This window comes from Phoenix dactylifera, unplaced genomic scaffold (assembly GCF_009389715.1).
Source record: "Phoenix dactylifera cultivar Barhee BC4 unplaced genomic scaffold, palm_55x_up_171113_PBpolish2nd_filt_p 002167F, whole genome shotgun sequence".
Lineage (NCBI taxonomy): Eukaryota > Viridiplantae > Streptophyta > Magnoliopsida > Arecales > Arecaceae > Phoenix > Phoenix dactylifera.
Genome location: NW_024069432.1, coordinates 1 through 14,131, shown reverse-complemented (window position 1 = coordinate 14,131; position 14,131 = coordinate 1). Strand labels below are relative to the sequence as shown.

The 14,131-nt window shown below is 44.1% G+C and overlaps 1 long non-coding RNA gene across 1 annotated transcript; it reads left to right on the top strand.

Annotated features, from left to right (window-relative positions):
- Nucleotides 1–7,178: 7,178 nt before the first annotated feature.
- On the top strand, nucleotides 7,179–14,030 carry LOC120109427. Its single transcript, XR_005510309.1, has 5 exons — nucleotides 7,179–7,375; nucleotides 7,543–7,593; nucleotides 7,708–7,741; nucleotides 8,923–8,940; nucleotides 13,866–14,030. It is a non-coding gene; the product is annotated as an uncharacterized LOC120109427 (long non-coding RNA).
- The last annotated feature ends 101 nt before the right edge of the window (nucleotides 14,031–14,131 follow it).

Sequence of the window (14,131 nt, the reverse complement as noted above, 5' to 3'; positions counted from 1 at the left end):
CTTCAGTCGCCTCGGCGTAAGAACGCTCGCGGTACCAGGTACCCATTTATTTAATATTTTTACATTATCTTATCTATTTCTGGATTTTTTCTCTCTGCCGACGTCCTCAAAGAACGGACTCCGAGCAGAGGAGCGTCTTCAGTCGCCTCGGCGTAAGAACACTCGCGGTACCAGGTACCCATTTATTTAATATTTTTACATTATCTTATCTATTTCTGGATTTTTTCTCTCTGCCGACGTCCTCAAAGAACGGACTCCGAGCAGAGGAGCGTCTTCAATCGCCTCGGCGTAAGAACGCTCGCGGTACCAGTACCCATTTATTTAATGTTTTTACATTATCTTATCTATTCCTGGATTTTTTCTCTCTACCGACGTCCTCAAAGAACGGACTCCGAGCAGAGAAGCATCTTCAGTCGCCTCGGCGTAAGAACGCTCGCGGTACCAGGTACCCATTTATTTAATGTTTTTACATTATCTTATCTATTCCTGAATTTTTTCTCTCTGCCGACGTCCTCAAAGAACGGACTCCGAGCAGAGGAGCATCTTCAGTCGCCTCGGCGTAAGAACGCTCACGGTACCAGGTACCCACTCAATGTCTACGTTCTCAATTTACTTTCATCCCTGATTATCTGAATAAACCCCCGACTGACGTCAAGGTACCTGGTCGGGCCAATCATCGCCCGGCCTCGCCCTTCCTACGTACACCGATTAACAGCAAGTTTAGTTTATACTAGGCTCGGTGAATCCCCCGTCGCGAGCTGACGAGCATTCAACCCGTTCGTCGGAAAAGAATCCGGTCCACCCCGGCAACTCGAGGCTCGGACTCAAGGTTCACTAGCTAAAAAATTCAAGTCCTAGCGACCGTCCTAGGGCTCGGTCGAATTCTGGGCTAGGCTCGGAAAGACTTTCCGAGCCCAAACACCCTAAGCGTATGCATCACTATATTGCTGGTCGAAGGACCGAGCAATGGAGCTCGGCAAGCCGAGCTTAAACGCAAGTCCTGTGGTGGACGAAGTTGGGGCCATAGAGCCCATGCCTTTGGAGCCTAAAGAGGATCCAGGCAGAGGAACCTAAGCCCATCAAAGATAAGGCATCGCAAATATAAGGAAAATACGTGTATATTCATTTCAAAAAAAGGCCCGTAGGCTAAGTACAGAGCTCGGACTCGGCCTTAACAAGTATAGAGGCCGCTTCGGCTTACAAAAAAAAAAGAAAAGAAGAGAGAGAAAAAAGGGGAAGACTACACCAAGGGCTCAGGCCCGGCGACTTCAGGAGCGGTTGGCTCCTCTGCGGTCGAGGCCTCCACGGTAGCTTCGGGAGCCGCCTCGATGACCTCGGGAGCGATCTAGCCTTCTTCAGCTTGACCCTCCTGGTTGGCCCCGCCAGAGGTTGGAACCTCTGTCTCCGCCTCCGCTTCTGGATCTTCGACCCCAGCGCCTGGTTGAAGCAGGCTGAGGTCGAAGTCTGGGAGAAGTCGCCGCAACTGGTTGCGGAAGTCCTTGAAGCCCTGGATGAGCCCGTTGACGCCTTCCTCTTCCATCAAGTCGCGAAACTCTTTCGATTCACGGAAGAGCTTGACGGCGTCCTGGGCCTGCTCCCGGGCCTCCTTCTCCCGAGCCTCATGGTAGGCGGCCTTCCGCTCCAAAGTCTTTATTTCTCTTTCACGGTCCGCGAGCAGAGATTGCACGTCAATTAGACGGACCTCGAGATCTTGGACCTTTATTCGAGCCTCCCCCACCTCCTGCTCGCGTATAGCGAGCGACGATTCGGCCTCCGTCCGGCGGGCCTCCGCGGCGCGCACTTCAGACCTGGTCAAAGTGTGCGCGCCCTTCTCCTCTTTAAGTTCGGCAACCAAAGCCCGAACCTCGTCCTCGGCCGCCCCTAGCTTCGCTTGAAGCACTTTCTGCTCGGCCTCGGACGCGAGGAACTTCGCTTCGGCCTCCTCACGCCCCCTTTGATGCCTTCGGGCCCGGTCCCGATAGTCTTGGATGATGTGAGTCATCATTTCGGTCTCGTGGAGGCGCTGCAAGAGGGACACGTAAGAAATAGTTTTAAGCCGAAACACAAATTTGCACAGAAATAAAAGCTGACTTACTCGGATGGAGGAGCAAATAGTGGAATCCATGAACTCACCATAGTTCATGGATCGGATCTTGACTTGGTCGGCCGGGAGCAGTGCGACCCGGAGAACTTCGCGCGCCACCTGTACGCTGTCGAGGGCCGAGTCGCCCTCAAAAACGGCCCATCCAGGAGCGTATGGCACCCGCTCCTGGGGGCCCGATGAACCCGCCAGGCCGGCCTCGGCCGGCCTGGGTGCAGCCGACCCCGTCGCTTCCTGGCTATTCCCCGGCTCGGAACCGGAGAGTTGGGGTCGGTTTGGCGGTCGACCTGACCGCCGCATGGTAGAAGAGGGGCGCGCGAGCGCCAAATCTGTCGAAGTCCTCCCTCCCTGGTCGGAATTTGGAGTTTCCTGCCGACCAGGGACTTGCGAAATGGGCACCGGGCATGGAAGTGCAATCGTGGCTCCGCCAGAAGCTGTGCCCTCTCCCCGACCAGCCTCAGAGCGCGCGCCTCAACTGAGGTGGTCGCCGAGGTCTTCACCGAGGTCTTTGCTTTCTTCCTCGGCTCGGTCGGTTCTCCCGAGAGCTCGGCCGCTCTCTTTTGGAACCGGGCGTATAGGACCCTCGCTCTTAGTCACCATCTTTGCGATATCTGCGAGGACGAGCAGGATTAAAACTTAGAAACTGTAATAAAATAGAAAAAACACCTTTAAGGCTACTCTTACCATGGGGACGCGCCGAGCTCAGCCCAACATTTACTAGAGCGTCCTCACTGATGAGGCCGTTCAGTAAGATGCCGCCCCCGAGGCTGCGGATGGCGTCGAGGACCCCCTGCTCGCGCGAAGAAAGCCTGGGGACTTTGTTGACAGATTTGAGATGGGTTGGCCCCCACCTAGGGTCAAACCCCCACGACCGCTCAGACCCCAGGAAGAAGAACTTCTTCTTCCAGTCGTGGATGGACGAGGGGGCACCATGGAAGAGTGGCCGACCCGCCCGAAGGGCGATATAGAGCCACTCTCCGTCTCCCGGATTCGACTTTAGCACAAAAAGTTGCCGGAAGACGTTAACAGAGGTCGGAATCCCGTGCAGTAAGCACAGCGACAGGAAACCGATCACTGTTCTCCAGGCGTTCGGAGCAAGTTGCACCGGAACCAACTGGTATTCCGTCAGCAACTCATTCACGAAGCTGTGAAGAGGGAAACGTAGGCCGGCCCAGAGTGATTCTAAATACACTCCAACCCGGCCTACCGGAGGGTCGGTCACCCGATCCCCCTGCTTGGTGGGTTCCAACCGGAACCCTTGGAGAGGGAAAAAACCACTCCTCGGTCATTTCCACCTCCAGTACGCTCATGGTGGACTCGACTTCATTTGGACCGGAACCCATTAGGAAGAAGGAAAAGGGATTCTGGAAAGAAAAGAAGAAGGGGGGAAGGGACCTGTGAAACGCCGGGAACAAAAAACTTCGGACTGAGAAAAGCTGAAGGAAGAAGACGATAAAAGAGGAGGAGAAAGCCAGGTGAGGGTTTATATAATCCCCCCAACGGCCCAGATCAGCGAGAAAAAACGCTGCTCCCTATTCGGATTACGACGCGTGTCAGCCCAAAAGGTAAAGCGTCACATTTATTCCGGGCTGACGCTTCGAACACAGAAGCGCCTTATCGAATCATACGGCCCCATCATGAGCCCACGACGCGAGGACGCTTCGGAGAAGGCATCCCAATAATGAGGCCTTTTCGGGAAAGGAGAAACGCCGCCTATTAAAGGCATCTCGAAGCGCCCGGTAATTCAAAAACGCGCAATAACTTTAAAATTTCTAAACCATAATAACCCAACCGAAACTACTTCCCGCGCTCAAGCTGGTAGCCAGCTAGAACTAGGAAGTCGGGGGGTAGTGTTGGGAAATTACCCAAGTCATGACACCTCAGAGGCGCTCGACCGAAGAGCGCCGACCAGAGAGGCGCTCGACCGAAGAGCGCCGACCTGAGAGGCGCTCGGCTGAAGAGCGCCGACCAGAGAGGCGCTCGACCGAAGAGCGCCAACCAGGGAGGCGCTCGATTAGAAAGCGCCGACCAGGAGCAACCCCGCCACAGGACACTCCGCTAAGCGACCTATTCGGCTCGGCACCTCTGCTGAGCCCATGCCTTAGCCGAATATCCAATCTCTGCTTAATCCTCCAACAGGTCTGACAACCAAGTACGTGACTTCACTACAATCTGCCGCCATCCTTTAAGTCATCAAGGCACGGGATCTCCACAGGAACTCGGCATGACCTGTCATTAATGCATGAGACCCCCTCAGGTCTCCGATGCACTCAGTCATTAAATGAACACGGCTCAAGATGATCTCCGGATCACCGAACCATCAAAGCGTATGGCTCTCCCTGACCGCCGGTTCACTCGGTAATTAATGCACTTACCATCTACGAACTCCAGGCCCACCACGGCCGACGGTTCAACCACTCCGACGGGTCTGATCAACCGCGACAACTCCCTGACTCCGGTCTGATTCGGCCCTATTCTCCACTACGCCATCAATGAGTCAAATCGTGCTCAATTATCACGAAAAAGGACAAATCCCCTGTCACCTCCCAGGTAACAAAATACCCTTCTATAAAAGGGAACCTGGGGGGAAGGAGGAGGGGGACACAACACGAACACAAATACACACATAAAAAACAAACATTCTCCTCTTTTTTCCTCCACCCATATATTAGCCCCCTCTGACTTAAGCATTAGAGGGCCGGCGCCGGAAAGCCCGGCCACCGGCTTTTTCTTTTTGCAGGACTCTCTCTCTCTCCAAGGAGGACGCCACCAACCGGCACACCGCCGTCCACCGATTCTCCCACCGAAGCTCCTCCCTTCTCGATTTGCGGCAGCCCCTGGGTCCAATTTCCAGCAACAACTACCATCCACCATCACCATTCCTTGTGACCATCAACTATTTGAAATGGGATCTTTTGTGGTGCAACTTTTATAATACAAAGAGTGGTACCATTGTAGATAGCCACCATGTTATCCGTCTCGGAGATATATAGCTCTTCCTTAACTTCCTGCATGTTGTGCTTCACATTGAAAAGTATAGAGACATCTCTTGGAATAAATGAGAGCTATCCGTTTTCGAAATGGATGATATGATGGTTATCCATATTGGCACATGATTCCGCAGTGCAAAAATCACACTGCAAAGAATCCGAACTCTCAACCAACCTTCACTCTTGCCAATAGCCACTCTATTGTGGCTACTATCACCACCACCATCATTGTCACACTCACTATTGCCATCATTATCATTGTTATTGCTAATAAATTCCTATCTTATATCACCAAATTCACTTTCTTTGCGTGATATCTCTTTTTGTAATTGGTGAAAAGCATGTTTGTTGATCCTAATTTTACTTATCATTTAGTTCAAGGAGCTTACTTTGTGATGCAACAAATGCATGGTTAAATATAATCAAATTCAATTCCTTCGTGCTAATAAGAGAGATTTTGCAAAAAATATTAGTGCTGCAGGATATGATATCTAAACAATTGTAATGAAAGATAATGTCTTTAAAAAATTAGGGTTTGCCCTAACAATTAAAGACTCTAGGTTCAATTGGCGTGCATTTATTAAACAATTGGATCTAAATAATGATGATGTAGGTAGACCTCCCTCCATCTCTCTCTTAATAAAAAAGATATTTTGATATTATCGTCATTTCATTTTGCCTCAAATACCAACTTCTATGCTGCCCACCTCCCATCCATTTTGATACTGAATGGCAAAGTTTCATAGCATTTAAATTATGGTTGTCAAATAGCAATCAATTTTTAATTAAAAGCTCTATTAAAAAAAAACTCTACCAGTAAATCAAATAAAGCTTTAGACCATGCTTCTCAAGGGTCTGCTATTGCGTACTCCTCTTTTTTTTTTTGATGATAACATGCGCTGTACTCTAAACGATCGGCATGGATGAGTTGAGGATGATCAATTATTCTTGATGGACAAATTGATATCGTTCTATTTAGTACTTGTACTCCAACCTTCAAATACGTGAACTATATCCCTGTTTTTTAAATATTTGGTTTTTTACTTCGTTTATGTTGTTCTTTTGTCTCCTCATGTTCCAACAAAACTCCGATCTTCGGGATATCACGTTAACTTATAATACCATATCAGCAATGAGAATTAGTCAATTAAAAAACATGACGTATTATATGCTCGTATTATCCAACATAGGAGATACATGTTTTATTCTCAGTGCCAGTCAAACCAAATATTCAATATGCTTGGGGGACAATGAATATGTAACATGTTTGGTACTTCTCTTTGATCTTCTAAGGCATTCAGCACATCTCCTCAATGATTTCTTTCAAAGAATGACTCTATCACCTAGGTTCATGTGATATCTAGACGGGGCTTATGGCAGAATCAACGTGTCTCTTAATACAACCATAACAGAATCATTTGAAACCAACAGCTACTGCAGCCTCTTGCCTGTGGCTCCAAAAACTGCTAGTTACATTGAATATATTATAAGCCATTCGTACTCTAAATTGGATAAATCATTAACGTGAGAATCTGTGCAAGCGTGTGTTTAGTCCTACATCGATTTCGTTGAATAAATTTTGGGTACTAATATAAGATCAAGAAATTCAAATAATATCTTTTGGTTAGTTTTTTTGGATAAGATCCTGAGTTGATGTCAGGACTTAAACAGAAGAAGTATGGCTTAAATGGAAGAAGTGTACAAAGACTCGCGATAGAGATGCATGTGGACGAGGGATAGGCCTGAAAATCTATTTTAGCATCAGACTGGGTCGGGTTAGGTTGGATAGGATTCAACTTTTGATGGATTTAGCCCAATGCAGGCTGGGCTGGGTGGGATGGTCTAGCCAAGTACTACCCCAGCCTCACCGCCCTCCTTCAGACCATCGGGTGCAGCGGATCAGCTCCGTGATGGTAACGGAAAACCTTGATGGCTTTTCCCAGCTCACGCCATCCCCCTCCAACTCACGTGCCGCTGCCTCGCAGGCGTTACCGTCACGCATCCATACGCCTTGACGCCGCGCGACCCCCGGACCCGTTTTCAGAACCCTCAGCTCCGGTCCCCCGTCGGGCGTTCCGCACCCCAAACCCCCGACCGTCTTTCTTCTCACGGAGAAGGAGAGAGGGCGCTTCTCCGCCCTGCCACAGCGAAGATAGAGTCCCTTCGCTTATAAGCCAAACAACTCCTCCCCCCAACGCCCTCATCAGATCTCTCGCTCTCCTCTTCCAGAAGATTGATCTCCATCTCTTCGATGGAGAACGCCTACGCTAAATCCATCGCCGAGGTAAATCTCTTCCTTCCTCCCTCTTTCTATCTATTACTCTCTCTCGTTTGATCGATCGGAGCCAATGTGGAGGCGCGGGAGGTGGTATCCGCTCGAGTTCCGGATCTTTGATTGTTAGGGTTTTTTGATTCTTATGGAGTTTTTCTCGTGTGTGATCTTGTGGCCAGGTTCTTGAAGCATTTGGTGTAGATCCGGCCAAGGGCCTTACGGATGCTCAGGTATCGATTCGTTTCTCTCGTGATCCGCCCGTTCAAGAATTCAATTCGCCCGAGCCGGTTCTTGGGACTGAAGCTTTGCTGTTTTTAATTTCGTTTTCTTGTTTTAAACTTCAGGTTGCTGAACATGCGCAGATATACGGCAGAAACGGTAAGCATTCTTGTTATTCAGTGATGCCATTGTGAACTGTACCGTTTTTGGTACTGTGTCTTCTCTGCTATTGTCTGTGAAAAAATTACATAAAGTAAAATCACATGCTTGGTGGGCTTTATCACTCTCGTAGGATAATAGGTGATCTGAGAAATTTAAAGCTTACCGGCCCTGCCATCATTTGGATTTCAGCTCACAAAAACAGAGGTCTAGTAGTATGGTAATTCATCATTGGCCGGTCAACTCATCTAGTGCGAAATAGGATTTGGTAGTGGGCTTACAGAATTGCTCAAATCATTCGTACTTGGGAAGTCTCACCATGCACTGCATATCATGTAGAGCATGCAACTACAGATAAGGTTGGAAACGAGTTTACTGTCATGAAAAGCTTTTGGGGATCTGTACACCTTAATGGAAGCACTGATGTTTGAGGGAAAGTAATTTCTTTTTTTAACCGTCTGATAGCACAGGCATATACACATAGCATTGATCGACTTGTGATGTATTACTTTTTCTTGTTGTAAATTGCTAATCAACTTGAGCACCATTTAACAGTTTCCACATGCTTTTGCTGGATGAATGTTTTTAATTTGTCTCATTATCATGGTGGAGTATTTTTTCCTCCTACCACTTATAAGCTCCTTTTCAGGTTCTAGTGAGACAAAACCTCCTAATATTGATCTCATGAATTTGATAGTTCTCCAACTGACATAACATACAACAATTCAACTACTTTCAAATAACTACATGTGTATTTAAGAGTTTTCGTCCATTGAAGTTCTGGCAATATCTCATGTACCTATAGCTTCTCTTTTGTTCTAAGTTAAAAACCTTCCATTTCTGTTCTTTTGTGCTACTGATATGTCATTTTTTGATTGAAATCAATTCTAGACGTCATGTATTGATGTCTAGAATTTTTTCATGAACAGAAAATTTCAGTTATTAGGTATTGTTAACTTGTGTTGATGTAAATTTGTATTTTGCTTTATAACCTTGATGGCCGAAACAGTAGTAAATGTAATGTGATGTGAAAAATGATAAGCTCTTGATACAGTTTCTTAATTAGCTTGGAGGATTTTCAGCTACTGATTTTTTAGAGTATAATATCTATGTATTCTACACTGCAGATCAGACTAATTTTTTTGTTGTTTCTTTCTCTGCATGTTCTCCATGATCTGCAGTGCTGCCCCAAGAAGAAAGTAAGTTATAATATCTGTGGTTTTCTTATTGATTTTCATTACTTTGTATGTATTTCTAATGTTGCATAATGCCTTTACCTCTCTATTGGAAAGACGTATATATTGTGCTCTTAATTCTTTGTTATGATATGATGAACACTTCCCTTGTCATTGCAATTATCTTCAGAAATATTGCAAATAAAATAAATTAATGGCACAGTTTTGTTGGCCATCTGATGGCAGTTTGGGAACTTCTGTGGCCTTAGCATCTATATAGACAAATATCTGTTTGATTTCTCAGGATTATATTCTCAAGCTTCAGCAGAAAGTATACTTAATTAAGAACCCAGTGTTATAATATTTTACTGTTTCTGCATCCTGCTAGATATATTATGCATACCATTGCATGTTTGCCTCTCTCATCTTATGCTTTCAAAACTGTTTTTTAAAACTCTTCAAACAAACATGATCTATTTCTTCAAACTGGCCTTTGAATAATGCAATTTTCGAAGTGTCTATGCCACATGCCTCTCTGAGGTTTGTTATTGAGAAAGGTGACAATATGTCGAACTGTAGCTTCATCTGTCCTCCAATCTGTGACTATTGAATTCATTTTCAAGATTATCTAGAAAGATATTCTTCCTCATACTGATTTTAAGACATTGATCTTAGTCAATTAATTGATTATATGTCTTTGCTTATTCTGCAATATTCACATGCCAATTACCATTGGCAATTATGCATCTATTAATAGGCTAGAATATGAATCTATTTTGATGATGCATTTACTTTTAATTTCCTGTAGTGCTTACATGAGGTCTGTCAAGATGTGGCATCAAGTGATTTAGCAGATTCTATTTCAGTTCGAGGCTTCTCTTATGATGCAATGGTCAGAAGGAAAAGCTTTATACTAACATTCAGCACCCGGGCATTACACCTAAGACCTATCATCTTTAGGCTGTGTTGGAAGGATTAGCTGATAGAAAGGTTGGGGAGGGGGGAGTGTGAGGTCTATTTCATAAAGTTCCATCAAATGGTTAGTACCGTTATTGTAGGAGGTTAGCCAAAGTGCCTGAATATCCTTGTCTTAGTCACTTGAAAGCTTTCAACTCTTGACCGTACCATACTATGTCAACCTTGTACTTTCCACTGTATTGACTGATATTGAGTTTGGACATGAGGGTATTGTGCAGTTTGATGAACCATGAATACATGAGGGATGTACTGCATCTTGCATCATATTGACATGAGGGTATTGTAAATCACATATTTTTTTGGGTACTTGTCTGTCTTGTTTCTATTTCTTCCTAGAGCTTTGCTTCTTGGTCCTGAACTAGAAGGGAAAATTGTTCTTCTAGAAGTTTCTTTAGTCAATCTTCTTACCAAAAATACTTAGAGAACTGGGATTCTCATGGATCCCAAAGTAGTTTGATACTTGAGATACATCAGTGTTTCCAGATGGTTCAACCACTAGTAAAAAAATGCTATCTCGGTATTGGTAAGCTCTTTCTTGGCTAAGATGGAACAAATACCATACCATAATGTTCAAGGTATGCAGTCTCGGTATCAGGTCCTACCAATACTATATAGTACTCTCGATATGCAAATACATACCGGTTTGATACCACTACAACAATTTTTTTATTTTTTCATCATTTTTAATTTTTGAGGATTATTTTAAGGTTTATGGATGTTTAAAAGTACTGTGGTGTACTTTTAAAGTACCCATTAAGCATCAGTTATTGTTCAAAGTACCTAATTAAGGTTTATGAGTGTTCAAAGTACTTTTACATGATAACACTATTTGCTCAGTTTTTTGCTCGACCTATAGTGTGCAAATCATGGTCTGCTGAACATGTTGGAACCGACCGGTTCAGCCTGTACCGTACCGGTGCCGGCCAGCACCGGTATAATACAGCCATAGAATTCGGTTCCGACTCTTTTGGGGTCGAAACCGAACGGTTCCTTGCCCGTACTGGTGTGAACCGGTGCGAGCCTGGTACTGGCACCGGGGAAGAAGAAGAGGAAGAAGAGAAAAGAAGAGGAAGAAAGAGGAAGAAAGAAGAGGAAGAAGAGAGGAAGAAGAAGAGAGAGGAGAAGAAGAAGCCTACCTCCTCCCTTAGGCCGACTTCCTCCCTCGGGCCGATGAGGATCACTCGTTCTCCGGTGCGGTTCCGGCCCCTTCTTTGCTCGTGGGAGAAGGGGGAAAGAGAGGAGAAGAGAGGAGGAGAGAGGGGAAGAAAGGAGAGGAGGAGAAGGGCCGGAAAGATGAATAGGAGAAGGGAAAAAAAAGGAGAGGCCAGCCCGCGCGCGGGGCAGTGCGCTCGTGCGTGGGGGCGCGGGCGCGAGTGGGAAACACGTCCCTGACTCGCGCCTGTGCACGTTCCACGCGGTGCGAATTGCGCGTCCCTGCGCAAGGATCACTCGTGCGCGGTTCCTCGCGCGGGGCAGTGAGCCCACCGTGTGGGCTTTTAATGCCATAGAGTGGAATTACTGCCACTCTATGCCATAACGCGTCCGCGTGTTTTTTTTTTAAGCGGAACCGGTTCGGTATCGATTTCGAACGGTACCGGTCTTCACCGGTACATCGGTTCGGTCGGTTCTGCGTACCTTGATGCAAACGTTTATTAGTTAGGGAACATTTGTTCATGGATATTTATCAAAATCTTTTTGAATGGTTCAAAATTTTTTTTTTATTTTTCCAGGAATTCTTCCATTGATAGTTGCAATCTGTAATAATTTTAAGTATTAAGCAAATTTTCACACAAAGACATGCAATTTGCCTTCATTATGAAGATTTCAATTTATTTGGACTCATCAACATATAATAGCAAAGTTTCTATAATTGCTCTTTGTTTTTTGTAAATCAAATGATCAATTTGAAGTAAGTCCATCCACGAGGTTTGTTTTCTTTATGAGGAAAAACTAAAAGTGCCAATTTAGATCCATCATCAATATATTTAAACTACTTTCTCAGACTTTATCCTTGCTCTCTTTTCTGCTTGAAGCAGTTTGATGGTCTATATGTGTGGGTGGAGCATTTTTTTTCTTGGATTTGAGGTTTTTGCATGACATTTTTCTTTATTGAATTCGAATATTGCATCTTGCTTTATAATATAAGTTAATAATATTGTTTTCAAGAGTTATTTTTTTTTTCTGATTCTATTTCTCTCCTAAGGCTATTCAATAATAGCCTCATCCCTCGAGAGTGAAGTGGTGCATAATCAATAATATGCTTTCTGCCATATAAGAATATAAATTGCATATATTCATTTGTGTCTAAATGTTATTAACACCTTATTGGTGTCGATATAAGGGGCAAGTAGGCATGGATACTATGGGATATAAGAAGAGTAAGTGGAGGACAGTGGATTGTAAATTTTGTATTAAGAATTAGATGAAGATGTCATGCTGGAAGCTGTTTCTGCTATGGCAAGTACTTTGAAAGAGTGCAAGATGTAGTGACTTTGTGTCTAATTAATGATTGATTATGCAGCCTTTTGGAATAATATTATGGCATTCTATTCCATGTATCAAGTACATGTCTATGCAGGAAAAAAAGAGAAAAGGAAAGAAGTAGGAAAGGAAGAAATAAATTAGGGGAAGAAAAAGAAAAGGAAAGAAAGTAAGAAGAAGAAAAAGGAAATGGAATGATGAAGGAAAGAAGAGGAAAAGGAAGGAAAGAAGAAGAAAAGGAAGGAATGAAAGGATGGGGGAGAAGAAGAAAAAAGAAAGAAAAGAAGGAAGTGAGAAGAAAAATAAAGAAAGGAGAGGAAAGAAAGAAGAAGAAAAAGAGGAAGGAAGGAAGAAAAAGGGGAAGGAAGGAAGAAAAAAAGATAGCAAGGAAAGAAGGAAAATGGAAAGAAAGAAGAAGTAAAAAGGGAAAGAGAAAAGAGTAAGGGCCCAAACCAGGCTGAACTGGCCCAAACCGAGCTGAACCGAGCCAAACCCCCAACTGACTTGATGCAATGCCGGTTCGGGTTGGTACGCCCCGAACTGGGCGGTTCAAGCCAATACACCCCCAACCGGCCAGTTCGGGCCAATACACCCCCAAACAGGCAGTTCGGGATGGCGTACCTGATCATGTTAATGACACATTAATCTTTAATCCATTATTGATTCATTTCTGATTTATAGATTTGTATATTTATATGTTTAGCATTTTTTAAAATATATTTGTACAAGCTGCCAAGGTACCTTCCTTATGCATAAGTGTTCTCTTCACGTATTAGCTTGGACAACTGTAGCTATCTTTTCTTTTCTTTTTTTTAAGAGATCTATGAGATCAAATCATCTCATAAGTTTCTCCGAGAAAGAATTAAAAAAAAAAGACAAATCATATTTGTAAGACAATTACATTCGAGGAGAAAACAATCTTATTGTGTAGGTTTGTAATATTCTAGTAACAATATCTCGTCACCTGCATTGCCAAACTTGTGTGCGGACATGCTGTTGATGTGAAAATCTGGGTGCTGCTCGCTCATTCTTAAGAATGAAGATAGTTTCTTTCTAATGACTTTTGTCTCTTGTTTAAACTAGAAAGTTTAATTAACTATTAGTTGGCATATATTCCAAATGATTGGGTACATCTATTTTGGTCCATGAGAATATCAAAGTAAAAGATGATGATGGGCCTTCTCTTGATTTACTTGTATCCTTAAATTGGCTTTTCATGATATTCCACATGCCAAAATATCTCTTACTTACGGTGATGACATTTTCGAAGTACACGGTTGTGGCAAAAATCTTTGCTCTTGTTAATATGCAGACTTTTGAAATTTTCTACTCTTTATTTCCTTGAATTTTTTCTGTTGACGTTAAGATTTTATGCTTACTTTTTATCTTCTGATTGTACCTTATCTTGAGCCATGCAATGCTGCCTACCAATCAATCACATGTTTACAGCACCCAATGCTCTTGCCCTAACTTTGCAAGTTTGCATGTAGGTACTCCCCTCTGGAATTAATTTTGAAGCAATTCGATGATTTGCTTGTTAAAATATTGATAGTAGCTGCCATTGTTTCATTCCTTTTGGCTCTGGTTAATGGCGAGACAGGCCTAACAGCATTTCTCGAACCTTCTGTAAGCGAAATGATTCTTCTAAATTTTGCTTTAGGGACTGTAGGATTAAAATTTATATGTGCTTGAGTTGTGTTTCCATGTATGAATTAATCATTCATTACGAAGTTTGCGGCAACACAAGTGATTCTTT